This window comes from Typopeltis vanoorti, chromosome 15 (genome assembly GCF_054136105.1).
Source record: "Typopeltis vanoorti isolate ZY-2024b chromosome 15, IOZ_Tvanoo_1.0, whole genome shotgun sequence".
Classification (NCBI taxonomy): domain Eukaryota; kingdom Metazoa; phylum Arthropoda; class Arachnida; order Uropygi; family Thelyphonidae; genus Typopeltis; species Typopeltis vanoorti.
In genome coordinates, this window is record NC_143563.1 from 121,281,801 (window position 1) to 121,300,727 (window position 18,927).

General features: G+C 34.5%; 1 protein-coding gene across 17 annotated transcripts in view; it reads left to right on the forward strand.

The window, feature by feature from the left end:
- Nucleotides 1-18,927, forward strand: part of LOC150099111 (paired amphipathic helix protein Sin3a-like) — a 578,777-nt gene that overhangs the window by 45,553 nt on the left and 514,297 nt on the right. For 11 of the 17 annotated variants that reach the window (XM_090404589.1, XM_090404593.1, XM_090404591.1 and 8 more), the window contains 2 exons: nucleotides 944-1,066; nucleotides 12,580-12,697. The gene's annotated coding sequence lies outside the window, so the exon portion shown is untranslated. The remainder of the gene's footprint in view (nucleotides 1-943; nucleotides 1,067-12,579; nucleotides 12,698-18,927) is intronic. The other 6 variants (XM_090404598.1, XM_090404599.1, XM_090404601.1 and 3 more) reach the window with 1 other exon arrangement.

Consider the following 18,927-nt stretch of genomic DNA (forward strand, 5'->3'; position numbering starts at 1 on the left):
GATATGATCGAGATATATAAATTAGTCAGGGGTTGTTATAAGGTTGACATGGAAGAGAGTTTTCATAGAGGGAGAGGTGGGAGTAGAAAAAGAAGCCATCCCTGGAAACTGCAGAGGAGTGAGACGGTTCTTTACATGGAGAGTGGTTGGTGAGTAGAATGCATTGCCCGAGTGTGTTGTGAATGTAGACACATTGAATCAGTTTAAGGCACAGTTGGATGAGCCTTTTGTGTGATAGTGTGCACCTCCCATGATCAGTCTCTGACTCAGTGGAGGTCAAATAATAATAAATATCAGCTTCAGTGCATTGTCTGCTTTTGCGCTTAACCTCGTTCTTCCTGTGCTTCTCTAAATGCCTTTCAACTTTGACTTTATAAGTTCTGCATTGTCTGTCTAATAATTTTTTTTATGTTGATTTCGAAAGTTAATTCACTTTCAGTATCTTCATGTTTCTCTTTAGTGGGGTAAACTCTGTTTTTCAAGTTTACTATTCATGTTAGCATTCCTTTTCTTTCTTTCTTTTTTTTTTTTCTCCCCCTCTCAGTTCTTTTACATTTTTGCTGCCATTTTACAGCGCTGCTTTAATATAATATCTTGATAAATATGTTCTGAAATACAATAAAAAAACATGAAAATCAACGGTATACTATAAAACATGAATTTTTCTATGGAAAAAAACACAATCACATATTTTAAAGAAGTGTTAATTAAACTGGCCTCTTGCAGTATAGCATCAAACCTAGAACGTGTTATCTACTGAAAAATATAAAATCCAAAAAGTGATGCAAGATCTATTTCTCCTTAATTATTATATATACTCAGAATAGATTGCCATATCAATGAATAAAAAGATGGATGAACCATATAAAATATGCATATGAAATTATCTTTATTATTGATGAAATCCAAACTTAATGGATTTAATACAATGTCACAATCATAGGATGGAAATTAATGCTCAAAGTAATATGCAAATGAGGATAGAAAAGGAGCAAGAAATACTGTCAACCCAAATCAAGTTGCTCAGGTCTTCTGTAATAGCTGCTCCAAACTTGGAAACTATCAGGTATGGATCAAAATTTATTGGATAATATTGAATAAATTACATGGAATAATAATAATACAAACTTTGACTTAAAATTAGAATAACAAAGTATCATTATTCTGAGTACCCTGTGAAGATGAAACATGGAAACTTAATAAGAGGAAAGATAAACTTGTAGGGGACAGATCTTTTACTCTCTCTCAGCATAGAATGGGATAGTGGCAGGATGTTATTTAATGTAATTCCACTACTGTTAGCTCTTTGGATTATCACTGCTTCTGGAAACAGAAATCAGTTTTAATTCTCATGGGCAACTTAATTTTACAATGGTGTTGGGTGATTAGTAAGTGTAAGTGTATAAAAATTAATATATATTGATTATATATGGTGATTCCTCTTAAATTTTGATATTGACATGAATGTTATTACTACATATGCTATACATAATAAATTACAAACTTGAATATAATAAATTTGAAATTTTGTTGGTGAATTTACAAGTCTCCCAGAAAATTCTCTTTGTATATATTTAAATTTTTTTTTTTTTTTTTATTAAATGAAAAGTTACTTCGATATGTTAAGTGCTGTACTGTGAATGGGTGTCAAACTGCTGCTTCTGTGTTTAGATATTATTTGAGCAGGACTTGAATAAAATATGGAAATACCTGTAAGAGAGAAATAATGTATAAACAGTATTAATGATATTAAGCTGGTGCAAATGTAAGAGGAGATAGCCAATTAACTGTATTGCTCTTTTTTTAGACAGCAGAGCACTTTCTCAGTTTTGGTGTACCAAAAGGTGAGAATAGTTTTTAAGGCAGGTACTGAGAGTACTACACCATGAGGAGTTGTAAATGTGAAAAGTAATCATTTGAGTGGAGAAGAACATTTAGATTTTTTTGAGGAAGAGGTGAGTATGCATGAGGTGTGCTTCTGCCAGGAGAGACTAGACTTGCAAGAAGAGATTTGATGTTATATGGAGATCTTGATATTATCAAAGGTTAGGGGAGATGAATATTCTTTCTCACATGATGGTATTAAAGTTTACAAGGTTATCTTTATTCACTGAAATATGGCAAGGAGATCTTTTAGTTATTCTAGGCTTGTCAATGATTAAAAGGAATGGAGAGCACTCTCATTTGCAGAAGTATGGATAGGATTTGAAGGTAGTAATAGTTTATTTATGAAGAAGAGTGTAAATTTCTGGTATCCCTGGCCTTGGTATGAGTTAGTTTCCTTTTTTATTTTTTTTTAAAAAAAGATTCCATGTGACAAATTGGAAAAATCCCAGAGGAAATTTGCAGTCCATTTGCAAAATTTGTGCATTTATATAATGGTCATAGTGGCTATTGCAAGAGAGCATTCTGTAAGAGTTTGACAAAAATCAGCAAATATTTTCGTAAACATCCATTAACATGAGATTATGTATATTATAATAACCTACATGAAACAAGTTTTTAATGACATTGTGACTTAGTAACAATTATTAGAAGCACATTCACAAGAATTGTGATGGTTTGAATGGTGTCAAGTTCTGGTCAGGGATTGGAGCAGACATGTCTGATCTGATCAGCTGGGACAAAGCACTATCAAAAAACTGAAGACCCATTTTGGGAGAACCTCATCTATGGCTTAGCAAAAAATCCACACAGATGTTCTTCCTTATGGATCCATAGTCTGAGAGGTACTAATTCCTAGCTACAGGCCACTCTTAATCCTCTGGTTCAATAATTCCCCATGTGAGTAAAAGTTCATCAGAATTCCCCCCAAAAATATTGTCATGCATTCAGACTAGTTCTTTTGTAGAAACCAAATCTACAAAAAATTGAAGCACTTGTTATGGAAAGTCCCCTTTTTCCTGCTTTAGTTTATTTTTACTTAGAGCAACTTATTCTTCTCAATACAGTCACAACCTTTGTTTTGGGTATGCTTTGTGGATGATGTATTCACCATCTTGGTCTGAATCTGAAGCATCTCTTCTTACCTTCTTGACCAAGGTTAACTTCTATCCAGGCATCAGTTCATCTACCTTTCCCATCTGTTCATTGTAAACCCATCCTCAATGTTAGCCTAGTGGCTGTGTGCTTCACAACCATATTCTTGGGGGAAGGAGTTCGATTCCCATCGACGTGAGGAGCTTAAGGATCTTTCTCAGCCATATCAAAGTTAGCCGGTTTTGGGCATGGACAGCAGGGTTTTTCATCCTGCAAGCATGCAAACCAGCCCCATGAACACACAGGCTACAGTCAAAAATACATACTGAATCTCTCATTAGGAGTGCTCAACCAATCCTAAGGGGTGGTCAAGGAATGCAGGGGGCCCCCACATGAATAAATAAATAAAAATCATAAACCCAATTCCACATACAAGATCTAGCCCATCATTCATCTAAAAAAAAAAAAATAGGCTTCAGATTTTCAATAAAGTGCATATTGTTTGTTTCAGTCTTGAAATCTGACTAGAATTTGACACTATCCAAATCATCGTTTACACCTCAAGGGAGATTTACACATCTGTGACACTTATTGAAACTGGGACTCACCATACAAGTTGAGAATTCCTATACAGGAATTCTCAACTTGTATGGTGAGTCCCAGTTTCAATGATCTTGAAAAGATAGTTTAGTTTTTAAGTTCTACCTTGTCAAAAAAATCTCTTGGTTACGCTAAACAAAAGATGCTTTTACTAGGTTCATTGTGAGTGCTTCCACTCATACTTTGGACAAATATGATTTTCAGTTGAAAATTGACTGCAGGGAGACCATTCGTCCACAATGGGTGCTGACCACAGTAGCGTCTGGTTTAGTACATGACTTTTACATTGATGTCAGTTTAAATTTGGGTAGTTGTTTTTGGAGTATTAAGGCACTTTTACACTGAGCAAACTTAAATCAGAAATGTCTGTATCCAATGCAAAGATTTGGCAGTCAATCTGATAAATGGCAAGCAGTAATCTCTGTCATTTTTTTTTTTCTCATTTCATTTTAATTATTTTTATTTATGTACCATATTTGCCAGTGTATAAGATGCACCCCCCCCTTTTTTTTTGTACACATTTTTTTAGGAAAAAAACTTTATCACTGAATATTATAATGAATTTACAATATTTCAAATATAAAATAAAGTTCATTAATCTTGAACACTAGGATATTGATCCAGTAAAGTTGGCAATCCCTCTGTTAGTGGTTATCGCTTTCGCTTGATGAATAAGCATTTTTGTAGACACTGAAAGTCCCGCTTTTCTTTAGTCTAAAATCCAAGTATTCAGTTCTGCCTCAAGTTCTGGGCATTTTGCAGTTCCCATTCATAGGTTATGTTTACTGTGATTTTTTTTTTTTTTAGATCCTCTTCCTGATTCCGTCAAGTTCTTATTCTTTTCTCAGTTGGGGGTGGCCAGAAATGCCTCTCTGCAGCCCTATTTCCATGTTCTTTAGTATACGCAACAATCACACGTAGCTTGTATGCAATATTGTAGCAATGCTGACTTTTTTTCAACCATAATTTGCCAAGAAATTTAGAGAAAATTTAACAGCAGAAATTTATCACCGTTCACAATAACCACGACAACAATTGGAAAGTTTAAACGACAGGAACACAGCTGTGGATCGTTGATGACAGCACATGCCAATCCACTGAACTCTACGTAACTGGAATGCTCTCACACACCGCAAGGAAGAAATCACTTAACTCAGAACAGAGAAAATTTCCATAAATGAAAGTAATAAAAAACTGAGTATCTGTGTATAAGACGCACCCTGTTTTTCAGACCTATTTTCTAAGAAAAAAAGTGAGTCTTATACCCCGGCAAATACGGTAATTATTATTTTGTATTTTTATTTTAATTTCAGGCAGATACTTGTAATAATAAAATAATTATTTTTTTTTGTGAATACTTTGTCATATTAATCATAACATTTTAAACTGTGTGTTGATACTTCAAATTTCATTTCATATTGCCTGATTTAAAAATATTTTTTTTTTTATCACTTGTGATGAAAATAACAAAAGAAAGATGGAGATTTATGTATAATTAAAGTACTCAATGAAACAGAGTGACTCTTGTCTTACTAACACAAAATCCAGTAACTCATTGTATTACTGAGAGGGTGGGGAAAAAAAACTAAATAAAGAAATAAAATTTCTTGGAGGGATTGTATTTGAATCCTGCTCATGAAAGTTTTTAAATTTGACTAATATATTCACATTAATGGGCTAAGTTGGACAGTAAATCATCCTACTCAATTTTGGCTTTACTGGAATTTAAAAAAAAAATGTTTAGTCTGCAGAGCAGGAAACTGGATTATGTAATCCTTAGTCTACCAGTTTTACTAAATTTCCTCTCTGTCCCTTCATCCCTTTATTTTCAATCCCTGCCCTTAAAGAAATTTATTAATAGATGAAAAAAATAGTTCATCAGATTGTATTTCATTCAGTTCTGAGAAATGCCATTGCACCATGTAATTCTCTACATAACCCTCCTATCTGCTGTTTTTTATTTATTTATTATTTCACTTTTAAATGTTCACAAGTGTCAGCAGATATTTTTTTAATCAGGCAATATGAATAAATTTAGTTTAATCCTTTATCCAAGTGTGTGCAAACAAAGTTTGTGCCTGAAAGTATCTTCAGGACTGGGGTAAAGTGGTACAACACCGGGCAACTCCTTGCAAATGTGGAGCAAGCTACCAACCACTCCTATCTCAGTATCTCCCATAATGCAAAACACATCTCTCTTTGCGGATATGTATAATGTTATGCATTAAGGGAAGGGCCACTACCCAGACTAGTTTCGATCTTTATTGAGGTCTCTTCAGTGGGAGCCAGGCCCAAGTGGAGATACCAAGGCAGAAGCAATGAGAGGTCATCTCCTCCTATAGGAGCTGCCAAACGGTGTGCCACCTTTTTATTAAATTATTCTGGATTTAAAGAAAGATGTTGAAAGTTTATTTTTTACTTGGTCAGACTATAATAAATTTAGTTTAATCCTTTATCCAAGTGTGTGCAAACAAAGTTTGCGCCTGAAAGTATCTTCAGGACTGGGGTAAAGTGGTACAACACCGGGCGACTCCTTGCAAATGTGGAGCAAGCTACCAACCACTCCTATCTCAGTATCTCCCATAATGCAAAACACATCTCCTTGCGGATATGTATAATGTTATGCATTAAGGGAAGGGCCACTACCCAGACTAGTTTCGACCTTTATTGAGGTCTCTTCAGTGGGAGCCAGGCCCAAGTGGAGATACCAAGGCAGAAGCAATGAGAGGTCATCTCCTCCTATAGGAGCTGCCAAACGGTGTGCCACCTTTTTATTAAATTACTCTGGATTTAGAGAAAGATGTTGAAAGTTTATTTTTCACTTGGTCAGACTATAATAAATTTAGTTTAATCTTTTATCCAAGTGTGTGTGCAAACAAACCAAGTGAAAAATAAATTTCAACATCTTTCTCTAAATCCGAAACTAGTCTGGGTAGTGGCCCTTCCCTTAATGCATAACATTATACATGTCTGCAAGGAGATGTGTTTTGCATTATGGGAGATACTGAGATAGGAGTGTTGGTAGCTTGCTCCATCTTTGCAAGGAGTCGCCTGGTGTTGTACCACTTTATCCCAGTTTTGAAGATACTTTCAGGCACAAACTTTGTTTGCACACACTTGGATAAAGGATTAAACTAAATTTATTATAGTCTGACCAAGTGAAAAATAAATTTTCAAGGCAGTATGAAATTCTGAAGTGTTGCAGACTATCATGTATGTTTTTAATATAAATTTTAATCAATATTTAAAGAATGTTCATTGGTTTTTGCCGACTTTCTCTTCTAGTTGTTGCCAAAAATGCCTGGCAGATTACCTTTTGAAATGTAGTTTTATTTCTTAGTACACTACTCTGAGTATCCTCTTTTTTGAGGAGGAACATTAATTGCATCTAATATCATTAGGGAATGATATTAGATGGAATGCAACTTATAGCGCATTGTGAATAGAAAAGGGATTTGATTGGGATATAGGTTTGTGCAGGGTTGTTACCAGACATAGGGTAAAGGGATTCAGGGGAGTGAAGCAGGTTCTTTGCATGGAATGATTGGTAAGTGGAATGCATTGCTTAAAAAATTTGTGGAAACTGAATCAGTTCAAGGCACAGGTCGATCTTTTGGCATGAGAGAGTATAGTATTGAAAAATTTCCTTTGTGACAATCTTATAAAACCTCTTTAATATCCTAAGTTTCTATCATGTTCCTTCCTTCTGCCTGTCAACTAAACTTTGCAATCCACACACCTTCAACCTGTTCTCATAGGGAGTATTCCACAGACCTTTACCAGCATGATCACTTGTCTCAGAATCCTTTCCATCACTTCCTAATCTCCCAGAAACCCAGATGACCAATTCTGTGCATAATAGTCAAGACATGGCCAAATCATAGTCTTATAAATAGGGATAATAACTTCCCTGTCTTTACTTGTTAACATTTTTTAATATCCAAGTAATCTTTGTCCCTATCCTCATCAGTTTCCCATCTGTTACCATCGATATGATACACAGTATGTAACCTTTTAGATCCAGTGTGTAATCTTACATTTTGCAACATTAAATTACAATTATTGTTCTCCCACATTGCCAATTTATTTATATCATCCTATAGGATATCTGTCACTATTATCAGTTATTGCCCCGGTTCATGCTACTAGCTTGATATCCATTTCCATTTGTTCCAATGTCTGAAAGATTTTCTATGCAATTTTTAGTCACATGCCTTTGCAAAATCCAGCAGCATAATGATGTATGCAGGGAAATGTAGCCATTCCCCCTTATTTAACTTTGCTCTCACACTATTTAAAATGTGATTAAATCATGGTCACGACCTACCTTATCATGAGCTTTATAATTGGATTTAATTGCTGCCTAGTAACATACACTGAAAGTGCAAGAAAAATAATAAGTTATGACATTGTTTTTCCAGCACTCTGTATATGTTAATTTGCAGCTGTCAAATTGAATTATTTGCTTAATATTGTATTTTTTTTTTTTGGTTCTCTATTAAGATAAATTTATTAGCATTTTGACCTGTTAGCGATTTTTGATTTTTCTCTGAACCTTGTGTTAAATTTTATGCGAAACTGATTGTGGATGTTATTGTGTGTTCTTTTCCTGACCATTATGTTTTTACTGTTCTGTGTCTGTTGAAGTGGTTTAATTGAACTCTGACATAAGTGTCAGAGTTCAATCATAAAGCAAGATTAACTAAAATTACATTTAATTTTAGTTAATCTTGCTTTATGATTAAATGAAATATTTAATCATAAACTTATATAAATTTCTATATCTATATATGAGGGCTAGTAGAAACATAATTTATTTTTTATTTATTTTTTAAAATTTTTTTTATTGTAGCAATTAGCAGCACAATTGAACCGACGATGACGTATGTTTCAAAACCGTTAGTACCAGTTTCTCATTTTAGGGTAAACACCTGTCGAGTTATTGTGTTTTCAGTTGGTATGTCTTGTGGGTTTGTCACAAAAATGGAGAAGTGAAATCAGAAACAACATTGCGTAATTAAATTTTGAATTAAACTGAACAATAGTACTGCTGAAATGGTCCATTAAAATTAAGTGGATGTATGGCAATGATTCTTTATCCTTAAATTAAATTAAGGGGATATTAGATCCCACATTGTTTTAAACCCGAATAAGAAACTCAAAGATTGGAATCAGAGTTTCATGCCGAATATATAGTATAAAAAACTATAAAAGTATCAGCAAATACTAGAGTGAGCTAAATGCAAGTAGTCCTAGAACGTAATACAAACACGGGCAACTCGTTGCAAAGGTGGTAAAGTTCTGATCGCTATTCTTGGTGTTTTCCATAATGTAAAAACACATTTCCTAGGAAATGTGCGCTGTTATTACATTATGGTGGGAGGTCACTACCCAAACTGGTTTCAGCCTTTATTGAGGCTTCATCAGTGAGTAGCTAGACCAAATTAATACCAAAGGGTATAGCGAAAAGAACTTATATACTTTGCTATACGAGTTGTCCAAAAGGTGCACCCATTAAGTTACTTAAATATAAAGAGCATTTAATTACATGATAAAATTCTTTATCATGTAATTAAGTGTTTCATAAATGTTTCAGTGAAATGCCAAAGTTAGGAGCAGTACATGAAAAATTCTCCAAGACCAAAGGTGTGCACAAGCAAGTCCAAAATTAAAACGGTGATTGTAGTCTTTTTCTGATTACAATGGCATGGCCCACCAAGAATTTGAAGCCTACTGGAACCGACTCAAATTTACCACAAAGAAATCCTTGAACTTCCAAGTTGCAAAAATGTATATTACAAGTGCATCCACAGATTGTGAATGAGTGGATCTTGCATCACAACAATGCATCTTCTCATGCTGCTCTGTCAGTTCATGAATATTTAACTAAAATGTGCATTCCTATGTTGGAACAGCCACCATACTCAGCTGAGTTTTTTCTTTTCCTTAAGCTCGAGAACAAGATGAATGGTACTTATTTTTAGCCTGTAGAAAACTTCCAAAGAGCCTTGACAGGGTCTTAAACAAGTTAATAGAAGAGGACTTCCAGTCCTGTTATACTGTATGGAAGGAAGATTGGAACTTGCATTGTATGTGGAGAGAGTTACTTCAAAGGTGATCACACTATATCAACTTTTTGTCAGCAATTAATTGTATACACAATTTTATACAATTTTTTTTTGTTCTTTACTGTTAGACCTGGTGATATTGATAATTAAATGCGATTATGATTAAAAGATAATTCAAAGAGCATAGAATTCAATTTTGATCCTGTTTAAATAAGAAAATGTTTTGTTTTGTCTTTCAGTGGCTTTAACTTTATTCCCCAAATAATGATTCTCAAGTTTGTCTTTTAAGCCTTCTTCTTTGACTATTTTCTTCAAAATGCTATTCATTTATTTTTAAAAACATTTAAACATTACTAAAAAATCTTCAAAGTAGTATATACTGATTTGTCTTGGAATGATACTGAATTATAACCCTGACTTTTTCGATATCATTGGCATCATTTACAGGGTGTTCGGGATAAATTTGACAGTTTCGTAAGGAAAAAGAAAATCTTCTTTGTATCTATTAAATTTAATGAATTGACAAAAAAACATTACAGGCAGAGTTAATTACAATACTATCAACAAGATTTACTCAAAATAACCACCATTAGCATCGATCACAGCTTCAATTCTGCTTCGGAACCTCGAACAAGCTGATGCTACAGTCTCCCTGGGAAGGGCCGCAAAAACTGTTTTAATTTTATCCATTAACTGGGCTTTTGTATTACTGGAAGTGCGATTGGTGTCTTTTTCAACTGCGCCCCATACAAAATAATCCATGGGGTTAAGGTCTGGGGAGTTTGGAGGCCAAACATTTGGACTGGTGAAGTCGTAGAAATTTTCAGACAACCATTTTTGACTTTTCCCAGAGGTGTGGCAAGGGGCCGAATCCTGCTGCCATACATACGGCCTACCATTGGCTACCCTTGTTATCCAGGGCTTGACTACAGTTAGCAACTCCACGAACAAAGCCCGAATTCCAATGCCAGGGTTCTTCAACACCTGTTCCTGCAGATTTGCGAGGAATTCTGCTGTACGAACGCAATCAGATCGTCTGCTAGGGATCTTTCTTCTTGCTACATCCTCGTAGTCACCATTGCAAGTCTCTAGTTCATGCCTGATTGTTTTTACTGTATTCAGGGAGCATTGGGCAGCAGTCGTAATATCCTTATTTTGATGGCGGGCACGAATCATCATGATACAAGTTATTCTCTTCCATGATTCAGGTGGGTTCCAGCTATCCATCCTTTCTGACATCTTGTATATGAATGAAGAAGGGTCCAAACTTTTAAATGAAGAGAAGTGTGTGTTAATACATGTAACTTACGGAAAAATATAATTAATTATAAATATGTCAAATTTATCCCGAACACCCTGTATAATGAATGCCACACTACTAATTACTCATCTGTAAAATAAAATTGAGAAAAAAAAATGGAAATTCTTTACAAGGAATTCCATACAATGGTAGTTAAGCCAAAGAACCAATAGTCTACTGAGTTAACAAAATTCCTTAAAAGCTTCTCTACATAACTTTTAAGCCTCATCAGAAACTTGATACTCTTATTTGTTCTTCTAAAGATCAGCTTCCTCCTCTCTGTGACTAGAGTTAGAGTATGTGCCCTGCTCATGCAAGTTGGCTTATTTCGGACAGTCAAGTAGATCAGCCACTATCCATTTAGATGTACAGAAATCTTACATCTGCATTCAAGACTGGTTAGTCTGGAGTTGCAGACCATGTTGTATGTATTGTATACAACTCACAGGATCTTCTTTAAGAAAACCATCATGCTCCATTATAGGAAACTTAAAAAGGAAAGACTGTATTTTGAATCTGCAGTGACATTCAGAAATCAACTTAATTTAAACAAATATCGTTGCATAAAACTTCCCAAAATTTGGGGAACAATAATCATCAGAAGTCCCAGCTTACATCTAAGGCTGCCTACAAATGCCCGTAGAGAGCACACCACCTAGATTGAACTTTAGTCACCTACATGTTTCATTAAGTATTTTATTGTCTGTGTTATTTGTCCCTCCTGAAGGTGTCTGAGACAAAATATTGGAAATATTAAAATTAGTTTTTAATCCTTTCCTAGTGCTGTCTGTACTCCATTAAACCTCCAACATGAGGAACTGACCATTCCCTTTCAAAGGAGTGGCACTAGCGTCGCCGTAGCACGTGGCGGTGAATTTGAGCTGTGCAGAAGAAAGTGATCATCGAGGGGATCTCCCCTCGATGAGTCTTTTGACCTCTTGGAGGCCTGAATAATAATAATAATAATAAAGACAGTGCCTCCACTGATCTCAACCCTATTGAACATCTGTGGGATGAACTGGAGGGTTTGGAAGGTCAAGGGACATCTCTCCCACAACAGTTAAGGACTTCGTTACATGCCTACAGGAAGTGGGCAAAATTCCCATTGATTGCTATCGTACATCATGGAAAGTATGCCCTGTAGAATTGCTGCAGTCATCACAGCAAATGCTGTTCATTTTTTTCCAAGCAGTTCATGTTGGTGAAATCTTATCTTTAGAGATATTGGAGAATTAATTGTACCAGATGTGTTCTGTTTCTCTAATATTTCCAGTTACCTTGTCTTGCAAATCTTTCATGGTGAGAGGTGAAGGAATGTTGTCTTTGGCAATCAGTAGAGAAATTTGGAGTCATGATGTAAATAGGCTTCTGTACATTTGTCTGCTTTATCATTCAGCCAGTCTGTTTTTTTTTCATTTGGCACCTTACAATATGCATTAAATTGGTAGAAACTGGTGTAGGTAACAGCATATAATTTTTAAAACTTTCACAAAGTTGTATAATAAGGTATGTATCACTGAATGTGAACAAATATGTTCAGTTAATAAATTATAATCAAATTACTTGAATATAATTACAATAAGTTTAAAATATCACTTAGTAATTTTCTGTAATTTATCCTCTTTGCTTTAGGTGAATTTATAATTGTTTTTCCATGGTGGAACATTTACTCAAAGAATTGTGGCAATGAAATGTGACCAGTAGATAGGGAAAAAAATGTTCTCTTAGATTCTGAAACATGCACATCGGTGTAAGTATATAGTCATATTTAAATATTTTGTACTGCTTTTATTAAATAACTACTTGTGAGACTCAGTAAAAAAGTTTTTTAAAGTTGATTTTGAGTTATGAATATTGACTTTTCTCAGTTTATGATGTTCCTGAAAATTCTGCTTACATCAGTAACAAAAATCAAGAACTAATTTTCTGAAAAATTATATGTTATGGTTTTATATTTTCATCTGTGCATGGATCAACCTGATTGAGAAGTCTAGGTATTGATATAAAATATTTTCTTCAGGTTTCAAGAAAAAGAAGTTGGGCTTTTCTGATATAGAAGACATGAGCAATGCTTTTTTTGAAGAATTTAATTATGGTTGAAAGTTCTGTCTTAAATATCAGTAACTTTTATTCTACTTTAGCAAGAATGGGATAGACAAAAGATGCCTTGTTCTTTTCTCCTACATAGCTGCCCTGATCATTACATGTAGATATTAGTTTCACTGCCAGTTGTCTGTCATGTATGCATATAAAATTCAAATAAACCAAAAATAAGCAATGAGTAGTTAAAATTGATATCTGAAATGAAATACTTTCATTAAAAATCAAAAGCTTGACTGTTAGATTAAAAAAGTAAGGTGTTGAAGGAGAAAGCAGGATCCGATTACAACTATGAATTCAGTGCTTCTTCCGGTTGGTTCACAAGATTCAAGTAGTGTTTGGGTTTTGTGCTGCATAATGTGAAAATGTATGGTGAATCTGCAAGGGCCAATGAGATGGCTCCCAAGGAGTTTGTAGGGAAATTGGATAAAATAATTATGGAGGAAAATTTATTTGCCACACAAATATTTAAAATGGATGAGACCTCCTTGTGTAGGAAAAAAATGTCCAAACAGACATTCATCTGCAAAAAGCTAAAATCTATGCCTGGTTTCAAAGCTCTTAAAGACCGTATTATGATTCTGTTAGGGGATAATGTGGCTGGATATAAACTGAAACCATTTGTGATATGGCACAGTGAGAATATACGAGCCTTCAAAAACATTAGGAAGTATACTCTTCCAGTTCATTATAGGAGCAATAAGAAGTCATGGATGACTCAAAAATTGTTTGTGGATGCTTTAATCAGCTGATATATGAGTGAAATGGAAAGCTATTGTGTGAAAGAAAATGTAGAATTTAAAATTTTACTAATTCTAGATAATGCTCCAGGTCATCCGTCTTATATCTGTGATCTTCATCAAGTTCAAGGTCATATTTTTTCCTCCACACACTACTTCATTGATCCAACCGATGGACAAGCCATTTCTCCCACTGAAAGAAATGACCAGATTCGTGCAATTCCAGAAAGCATTCAATATTTTTCATGATATTAAAAATATTGTTGTGGCTTGGGACGAAACGACCTCTCGGTATATGAGTGGCATATGGAAAAAGACATTAAAAAGATTTTGCCCGATTTTGAAAGTTTGAGAAAAAAAAAAGAAAAATGAAGACCTTTTTAAATTGAGTGAAGAAATAGTGGGGATAGCAAACAATCTGAATCTTGAAGTGAATGACGACACAGTTCAACTCATAGAGAGCGCCTCAGAAGAGTTGACCAGCGAAGAATTAGTCAAACTGGAGAACAATGTGTTGGAGAAGAGGAAGAAGGAAAAGAGAAACAAGAAGAGGTAGTTAAACAATTCACAGTGAAGGGTCTTACAGAAATGTTCTCTGCAGTTAGCCATGTTCTCAAAATGGCTGAAAACATGGACCCCAATGTTGAACACTACTTATTAGTAGAAACTAAAGTACATGATGCGTTTGCTTGCTATAAACAAATTTATGATGAAAAGAAGAACAGGAATAAGCAAAGCACATTGGACATTTTCATAAAAATAAAAACAAAGGCTACACCAGAAGAGCCGCAGCATGGTACTTCACGTAGGGAAGGTAATGAAGATGGGATTGTGGCGGAAGATTTGGGTGATTATTCTCCTGTTTTATAGTGGCAGTAATGCACAGTACAGTTTTATCATCATCAAATTCCTGCCATGTACCCTCAAGGGGTGTACAGGATATGATAGTAATACATGAAAAAAATTACATCATTACTAACTTCCTATCTACAATTTTCCTCCAAATCAGCCTGTTACTTGTCAAGACTCCAACATTATCATATCTTATATTTCTATCGTCTAAGGCACTTTTTATTGTATCAATCCACCTATATCTTGGTCTTCCTCTGGGTCATTTTGCTGCCAACCTGGCAGAGAACACTTGTTTTTCTAATCTTTCTTTGCCCATTCTGTTTAAGTGACCACACCACCTGAGATTAGCTCTGCTAACGCATTCCTGGATGCTGACAATGTCAAGTTCTTTCCTAATATCCTCGTTTTTAATATGATATTGCTATTGATACCATCTGTTCATGCGTCTAATCTTTCTCAGGACTCTCATATCTGCGGTCTCTAGTCTTTGGTCAAGTGTTTCACTTCTGACCCAGCTCTCAGATCCATAAGTTAAAACTGGTTTGAACACTGTCTTGTATACAGCTAATTTACTGTTCTGATTTAATTTCTCTCTTATTCCATATGAATTTATTCAAATTGACTTCCTACCATACCAGCTTTGCTAATTCTGTTGTCTATTTCTATATTTAATTTACCATCTTCAGTACAAATCGTGCCTAAGTAGCCGAAATGTTTTACTTGTTCCACAGGTTCTCCATTCACAACACAGTCAACATTTTCAATGATTCTGCCTATTTTCATTGTCTTTGTCTTTTTATTGCTGACTTTCATACCATATCTATTACAACAGTTATTCAATTTAGTCCGAGAATCTTGCAGACTTGTAGCGGATTTATTTAGAAGTATAATATCATCTGCATAAAGCAAAGAACTGACATTGACATCTCCGATTTTGATATCATATTTCATACCACTTTCCTTCATAATGTGATCCATGTAGATAATGAATAACAGAGGGGATAATGTACATCCTTGTCTCACACCAGATTTAACATTAAACCATCTTTCTGTACTTCCTTCAGTTCTAACTGCTGACTAACAACTCATATATAGACTAAGTATTGTTTGATATAATACGCCATTGACACCATATAACTGTAGCGTATTGAATAGCTTCTCTCTTGGCACCTTGTCATATGCCTTTTCCAATTCGACAAAACTTAAATACAGATCTTTGTTATGTTCCCATGCTTTCTCGACTATTTGTTGTAAAATGAAGATCCAATCCTGACAGCCTCTATTTGGCCTGAATCCAGCTTGTTCTTCACCAAGCTTTTCTTCCACAATTCTTCTCAACCGTTTCTCAAGTATACTTTCCTCCATTCCTAAGCTTCTTCAACAACCTCCAGAATATTTTGCCACCTTCTTTGATATTTATTTTCTATATTCTTGCCAAAGTCCTCCCATGACTTTTGTTTAGCAAGTTTTACACAGTGTTTAGCTTTCTTACATTTGTCTTTGTATTCTCTAAGAGCACAAGTTGACTTATTTGGCAGGAACTTGTGATATGCTTTCTTTTCCTTCACTTCCTCTTTAACTTCTTGTGTCCACCATGGAGAGAACAGGAACCAAGGTTTGGTTCCTGTTCTCAAACTCTTTCATTTTTTCTTCAATAATCTTTGTGTATTTTAGTCTACAATTCATATCTGAGAACTGCTCAACTTTTATTTGCTTTAAAACTCTCTTACATGTTATTCTTTTCCATATGAAATTCAGTTTTATCCTGCTCAAGACTAAATAGTGATCACTTCCAATTTCAAATCCTCTGTATACTCTGGGGTCCTGCACCAAGGAGAAAACATCACTATCAAGAATAACATAGTCAATGAGACTTTTCTTATTTCTTGCCTCTTCTCTCCATGTGAATTTGTGCACATTTTTATGTTGGAATATGGTGTTAGTAATAACCAGTCCATGTCCTGAGCAGAAATCCAACAGGTATTTACCATTATTATTAGCTTTGCTCTTTTCTCCAAATTTTCCCAATATATTTTTGTATGTCTGACAATCATTTTGTACTCTGCTATTTAGATCCCCAACAAGGACCAACTTTTCCTTTTTCATTGTGTCAGATGCTTTCTCTAAATCCTCAAAAAATGCCTCCACTTCTACCTTAGTAGAACCTTCTGTCGGACCATAGGCACAAATAAGTCTCATTGTCCAGTTCCCCATTCTCATATTTGCCCACATTACTCTACTTGAGACTGCCTGCACATTCAAGAAGATTAACGTCGCATTTAGTGTTGAATACTATGGCTACTCCTTCTTTTCCTTGATTGTCATTGCCTGAATATAACATTTTGCATTTATTGCACAGAAAGATCTCACCAGTTTTTGTCTTTTTTGTTTCAGTCACCCCTATTATGTCGATCTGGTACTTCTCTAATTCCTCAGCAGCTCCATTTCTTTGCCATTCTGGCTTCTTATGTTGATAGTACCAATCTTTAAATCTGGTGATGTTGAGTTGGGGTTTGTTTTCTAATAAGGCTTAAAAATTATTAAGTCCCTAACCCCTATAACTCTATTGATTTAATGTATCGACTTACGTCTTTCTGGATAGAACGTAACCCAACATTGGGCGGGGGATGACTATATTTCCATTCAGGCCTAATTTTTCTCTCATAAATTGTTACACATGGAAATATTTGAATCATTAAAAATTAAGAAAAAGAGAAATTTAAATGTTTTGGGAGAAAAACAGTTAAATGTATTTTGTGAATTTCTTTGAAGTGAATAGTAGTTTTCTGATTGATTGTTTTTCCTTATTTTTACTGTTTATTGAATTTTATGATCTTTGACTAACAGCTGAAAATCAGATTATTATAGTTTCTAAGGATGTTTACAGAATACTTAATGTACTAATTTCTCTTATAGTGGTTATGATTAGAATATTCCAGTGATCGAAATCATTGTAATGCTACTTTAGATTATCAGGATAATTCATCTAGTTTTGTTCAGTACATTCTACAAGCTTCTTTTACTCTTGGATGACATTCTCATAATATTATAACGCATCATTTTTATTATGTTAGTATAAAAGAGTTCAATTTTACCTATTCACTATGTTTGTCATAGCATACCATGTTTGATCTCAGTCTAAAGTGGATTAATCCACATTGATCTTCGTGATCCTGTCCCATTTTGACTGTCCATACCAGCTTAGATTACTTCTTCATATGCGTTCTTGCTTAATGATGTCAAGTTTATAATATCTGTTTTTTTAATAATTTAGTTATATATGCCACCTGTTCACTCTCCTTTTATTCTGCAGTTGGTTTTCTTTGATCAACTGTTTTATGTCCACTCTCAGATCCTCAAGTTAAAATTGATTTTGAACACTGTCTTGTGTACTTAAATTCAGATTTTTGGCTAATTTCATCCTGTCCATTTTAACTTGCACTACACCAGTCCCATGGATAATTATTCTATTGTCTACGTCCATATTTGCTTCATTAAAAATTGTCTATGTAACAATCTCCTGATATGTACATCAAGGGGCATTTAGGCTGCTATGACAGTATTACACGATTCAGTTTATATTATTATTAATCTCCTGTCAATAAATTTCCTCCAAATTAGTCTGTTAATTATCAGCTCTGCAATATTGTCATATCTAACATTGTGTTTTTCTAAGGCACTTCTTGATGAATCAATCCACTCAGACCGTGGTGTTTCTCTGGTTCTTTTTCCTGTCATCTTGGCATCAAACATCTGTTTTGATCTTTCTTCTTTTCCTTTCCTTTCTGACCTTTTCTTCTCTTCCATTCTGTTTAAGTGACCATACCACTTAATACTGGGCTTGCTCTCATATTCGTGAATGCAAACATTCTCAAGTTCTTTCCTGATTACTTCATCTGTTCAGGACTAATATATATATATATATATATATTTTTTTTTTTTTTTCCAGAACTCATATCTGGGTTCTATGCTTTATTTCTAACCTGACTCTTAGATCTATAACTAAAACTGGCTTGAACACTGTCTTTTATACTGCTAGTTTAGTGTTTTGCCTAATTTCTTTTATTCAGTATACGTTTATTCAAATGGCTTCCCACCATACTAACTTTGCATATTTTTTTGTCTGTTTCCATTAATATGCTATCATCACTAAAAACCATGCCTAAACAGGTGATATATTTTGCTTGTTCTATTGCTGTGGTCTGTTTATTGCTGATTTTCATGCTAGATTTTTTAAAGCTGTTATTAAAGAGAATCATGCTGACGTGCACTGGATGTGTATTAGGAA